General features: G+C 36.8%; 1 non-coding gene across 1 annotated transcript; it reads left to right on the top strand.

Moving 5' to 3' along the window:
- Positions 1-2,206: 2,206 nt before the first annotated feature.
- Positions 2,207-2,313, top strand: LOC116635954. Its single transcript, XR_004300251.1, has one exon. It is a non-coding gene; the product is annotated as a U6 spliceosomal RNA (small nuclear RNA).
- Positions 2,314-6,048: the final 3,735 nt, after the last annotated feature.

The raw sequence follows: 6,048 nt of genomic DNA, 5'->3' as shown, positions 1-6,048 counted from the left end.
GGTTGATTTTCAAGAGTCATCCTTACAGGGGGAGAAAGATTTTCACCTGGAAACAACACATCTATTATGACTATAGCTTTGAAGGTACAGGAGCCTTTGGGCAACAATAGAGGACAAAACAGTGTGTTGTTCAGTTACATTCATACAGTTCTTTAAAAACTGTCCTGAACGACAATCACAGATTAAGAGTGTTGAAATGCTGAGCTCCACTGAACAACACAAGTCTTAGCTTGGTAGAATAACAATCTAGAATTAATCGCTGATAGACACAACATATTCGTGTTGAGTATAAAATCAAATTAACACCAGTAGGTTAAATGGTAGGACTTATTTTTAGAGTAAATTTCTTCCCTTGGCATAACCTATCAAGCTTGACATTTCTTGTCTTTTTGCTCCTACATTTTCAGTCCCTTCTCTCATGCATTTTTATGTATACAAAATTGAAACTGACAAGTATCTTCCTCCCACTTGTTTGCTTTCCGTAAGTGTATGTGTGTGTGTGTACTATGGAGGCCTTACAAAATTCAGAAAGGGTATGCATCAAGTCAACTAACAAATGTCCAAAGTAAAAATATGATATCCATTTCAAATTTTTCTTCAATTCTTGCATAGTAATCTGAAAGTCAGGACTTTCTTATTGGATCTGAACTCAGGACTAACATCTATTTTCATGCTAGCATGGATATCTATTGGTGAAGAATCATTGTACCTTATAAGAAGGAAGACATTTATATATATATATATGTATATATATATATACACACTCACACATATATATACATATATATATATATAGAGAGAGAGAGCGCAATGCCACATTTTGTATATATACACATGTCTATGTATGTATATATGTGTGTATGCATGTGTGCCCATTCAATCAGTTTATATGTATCATACATAAAATTGGTCATTGCTATTTTAAATTTATATGTGGCTTACCATATTAGGAAAAAAACACTACCACTTGGTTACTTTAATGATTTATTCCTTAAATAATTTAATAATTTAATAATTAGTGGTAGAAGTGAACCCAAGTAGCTATTTTCTCAAATCTGTATCCTTGGAAAGAAATATAAAAACCAGCTCTTCTATCCACTATAGCAAGGGGGAGGTGAAACCTACTGGTAGCAGAAAGAGCACTGAGGCAGTAGAAGATAAGGGTCTGGATTTATGAAATGGCAATAGAAAGGAGTGGGAAAGACTCTATGGTGACAGTATTTGACCAGTTTTGGCTACTGTTTGGGTTTAGAAGAGAGAAACACAGGTGTAGGATCAAACGAATAAACAAAAGCCAAAACAAAACAAAACAAAACAACCAACCAAACACACCAAAACACCCAAAATCATATTGAGTTCTTATGTTTGAGTAACCAGAAAAAAGTCTTTTATCAGAAATAAGAAGGGATAATTTTGTGGCAGATTACATTTCAGTTTAGATATAAACCATAATTGGTTCACTTAAATGTGATGTTCCAAAGAAAGAAACACAGATTGGGGCCCAAGAAGTTGAGGAGTTCTATAGACCTGTAGTGAATCATGAGATCATAAAATGTTCATAACAGCATCTTCTGTTGCTTCAGCGTGTTCATGAAAATTGCTAAAAAAACTCAGTTTTCTCTCTTCCCACAAACTACCCCCATCTTTTAGAGCATCCCATTCCTTCAAATTGTGTTAGAATAGCTTGGAGTTTGATTACAAGGAGACAGTATTAAATAAGCCATAAAGTGTCCACTAGGTCATGGGCCTTTTTCTAAACACTACATATATTAGCTCACTAACTTTTAAAACTGTGTAAATAATGTGCTATTACTGTATCCCCTTTATGGATTAAAAACCTGGGGCATAAAGAAGTTGCATGCTCAAAGTAACTTAGCAGTGAAGCTGGAATTCAGTCTGGCTTGAGAGAGCCCACTTTTAGTCACTACCTAGAGTGTCTCTCTAATGACTGCACTGTTTTGCTTACTCAGTGGAGAGATCAGGTGATAACTTGAAGAGTCACACCATATCCCCATCATCTTTTATGTGGGGAGGAACAAAACGTGGTCAAATTTCATAGCTCAAAATGTAGAAAGTTAATTGCATGTTGGTTTCTCTCCTCTGTTGTGCCCAATCAGTAAAAGAGATGTCCAATGAATGCCTACTGGCTTTGCTGGTCTTTTTGTTTTGTTGGACTGGGCAATCAGATTTAAGAATCCAAGAAATAGTGCTCACTTTGGCAGCACATATACTAAAATTGGAATGATACAGAGAAGATTACGACGGCCCCTGCACAAGGGTGACACACAAATTTATTAAATGTTCCATATTTTTTTGGCTAAACAAATATTTTAAAGCATAAAAAAAAAAGAATCTAAGAAATAATAGAAACTGGTTTGATGCTCTCTGAACACATAGTTTACTTTGTAGTCTACATTGTGCTAAAAGAAATGAAAGAGGGTATCTTAGTTTTCTGATGCTCAAAGCTAAAGAGGAAAAACATACAGACAAATTTGATACAGCTGGATGTCATGGACATGAACTTGAATCTGAAATACCTGATTCTAAGAAATCTTGAATTTAATTACCAGAGCCGCAGTATGCCTATAATAATAGATTAAAACAAACAAAGAGTGGCATCCTCTTCACTCCTACACCCTAACTTTGGTCTTCTTGTCTACTTTTTCTATGGAGATGGAACGTAGGAGATGAGGAAAAGAAATTCCCTTAATCAGAAAATCACAATATCAAAGAAGTAAAAAAATATGCCACATTTATGAAAATAAATTGTAGAGTGACTCAAACTACACCATGCAATTTGATCTTCATAGCCACTCTTTCAAGTAGATAGGGAATATTTTTATCATCTCTATCTTAGAAAGGAAGCATTTGAAACTCAACAAATTTAAGTGACTTACCCAAGTTGACAAAGTTATTAAGTTGGATGTCATCCAGATCTTCCGAATCCAATTCCTTTGCTCTTTTGACTTTTAGGATTTTTAATTAGGATAGGCAGTAACAAAACAGCCCCAAATCTCAGTAGCTTACCCCCCCAAAATTTCTCACTCTTGCTTACATGGCTCATATGGTTTGGCAGGGTGTCCTTCTCCACATGGGGACCCTGGCTATAAAGCTTCCCTGTCTTGCAGCTACACCATCTGGAACTTGATGTCTCCTTAGTTGCTGAGGCACGGGAAAGAGCACTGAAGGGTCTCAGACCAGCAATTAAATACTTCATAATTTCTTCTCACAAACCATTATCCAAAAATAGTGATATGGTAGGAAGTCTCAGCCTTGTGTGAACCCAGGAGGGGAAGAGAATTGGATATGACTAAGTACTAGAAGTCTTCTGATACGGTGACTTTGGATAAGTAATTATTCACAGGTAGGAAAATGAGCATTAAAACAATTATGAGGGACGCCTGGGTGGCTCAGTTGGTTAAGCATCTGCCTTCGGCTCAGATCATGATCCCAGGGTCCTAGAATTGAGTCCCACATCAGGCTCCCTGCTCACCAGGGAGCCTGCTTCTCCCTCTGCATGCTTCCCCCTACTTGTGCACGCTCTCTCTCGCTCTTACAAATAAATAAATAAATAAATAAAACAATTATGAAATAATTTCCCTTACCAGGGGTTTCTGCAATTTCTGTTTCTATAAATGACAGAATCAAAAGATAATATCCTTTTAAATTAAACCCAAAACACATCATGTATGCTAGCCACATTTAAAGTGCCAACAGCCTGAAAGTCAGGCAGCTAAAACATTCCTTACACTCTGTGAAAACAACAGCCTGTATTGACCTGAGATTACTGTCAATCCTTGTTTAAGAACTGAGATTTTAAGTGGGTCCAACTTAATGTCAAACAGAGAAAAAGAATAAGTATAGCAGCAGATTTGCTTGTTAATTTATTTTTTTCCTGGTATCAAGACATTAAAAACTCCCAAGATCTACTGTATTACTTCAGAGATGTAGAGCTGTGATACTTTTTGTAGCTAGAAGTCTCTGACAATTATGGGGAAGGATTATTGAATATCTTTCAATATTGCTCTGAACTCAGAAAGCTTGAGAGAATAGCTAGGTAAATGACCAGAGCAATTTTATATCTTAGAAATCAAAGAAACAGCATGATTTAATGGAAAAAGAATGAGCTGCAGAATCAAATGCCCTTGCTTTGGTTTTTGACTATACCATTCATTGAGCCTCAGGCTTATTGAATGTAAAAAAGGTATAAATATTAACACCTGCCTTACTGGGTAATTGTGAAGAACCCATGGGACAGTTTTTTGTGACAACAGTCCCTACGCTGTAAAGCACTAAAATCAAACTTAGATGCTATTGAAAATTTGTTGGGTTGATATAGAGGAAACGAAAGACCAAATTCTGTGACACATAAGAGCCAGGGTCGGACCATTAAAAATGTGGCGAGAGGAACTTTTTGCTCGGAAGTTTCTTCCTTTCCTTCTTATTGCAGATGATCTAAGCATGATATACTCTGTTCTTCCTTCCTCTATGCAGGTACAAGAAACTTAGAGCTCATTTTATGGTTAGAAGCAATGATCATTTTTAGAACTTTTTTTTTTCTAAATCCGTGAAATAGAATGTGTGTAGGAAAAAAAGAAAAAGCTTTAAGTTTTCATGCATGCTGAAAAGATAATTTTTTTTTTCCTAAAGCATTTGCCTAGAAAGATTTTCCATGTGTTCAATATAATGAGGCTTAATCCACTTTAAGGAGGATTACGTATTTGTCTCCAGCAAGTAACATGTGCTCCTTTAAACAAAATGTATGTGGGTGAAATGCTGCAATTTAAACTGTAGAGGTGAACTTGATCAAATAAATGAATACGTTCAATAAATGAAGAAACTAATAATTAAAATTGAATTTCGACTGGATAAAATATGTGGCCAGTGTTGCAAAGCATGCCTTTGCTACTATGGTGTTAGTATTTTAGTTCAAGCTAGTGGGTTGAAGAACAGATGTTGAAAAACTGTGCTTTTTGGTTATAAACACTATTTATATAAACTAATTTCTTATGAACTATAATCCTCATCTTTAAACTTTTTTTAGAGCCAGAATTTTAACATGTGCCATTTTAAACTGCCTAAATAACCAGAGAGTTAGAAATCTCTTGGAAAGAAAGTGCTTCCGGGGCGCCTGGGTGGCTCAGTCAGTTAAGTGGCTGCCTTCAGCTCAGGTCATGATCCCAGGGTCCTGGGATCGAGCCCCATGTCGGGCTCCCTGCTCAGCGAGATCCTGCTTCTCCCTCTCCCTCTGCCTGCTGCTCTTCCTACTTGTGCTCTCTCTCTCTCTGTCAAATAAATAAATAAAATCTTAAAAAAAAAAAAAAAGTGCTTCCGAAACAGGTAGTTATTCACATCTCCAATATACTTATGAATATTTCCGTATGAACAGCCTACCATGGACAAAAACCCAACCTTGCCATATCTCTTCCCTCTCAACTGGATTCATCCATTCATTTATTTATTTATTTTTCATTTAACACATAATTTGCTGAGATTTACTATTGGTAGGCACTCTTCCAGGTGCTAAGAGTATAGATGGTAAGGACATAAATGGTGACTGTGGATGTGGCGTGCTCTTTAGAGATAGAGGGTCTCTCTGAGGAGTTGAGAGTAAACAGAGACCTAAATCAACCATACAGAATTCGAGGGGTAAATTTGGAAGCACAAATTGTATTTGTGTCTGGAAGGAGAGTATTGCATACAAAAGCCCAAGGTTAGAGTGCCATTAATGTCTTTGGGAAAGAAGCAAATGTGGCTGCCTTGGCATGAGGAATTAAAAGAAAGGTCCTTGAAGCTAGGTCCTAGAGGGCTTCAAAGGTCAGAATGAGAATTGTAGATTCGCTTTTAGAAATCATGGCAGCTATTGGAGGTTCTGGGGTAGGAGAGAGGGACATGATTAAATCTGTGTTTTAAGGACTTCCCTGACCACACTGTGGAGACTAGCCCACAAAGGATTAGTGTGCAAGCAGGGAAAACACTTGGGATACCTGCAGCAAACCAGAAGCCCACCTTCACATACCAAATACATGTCATGATTCTCATTTAGGG

Source organism: Phoca vitulina, unplaced genomic scaffold (genome assembly GCF_004348235.1).
Source record: "Phoca vitulina isolate PV1807 unplaced genomic scaffold, GSC_HSeal_1.0 scaffold11, whole genome shotgun sequence".
Lineage (NCBI taxonomy): Eukaryota > Metazoa > Chordata > Mammalia > Carnivora > Phocidae > Phoca > Phoca vitulina.
The sequence above is the reverse complement of the archived record's forward strand: the minus strand, read 5'-3'. Positions and strand labels throughout refer to the sequence as shown.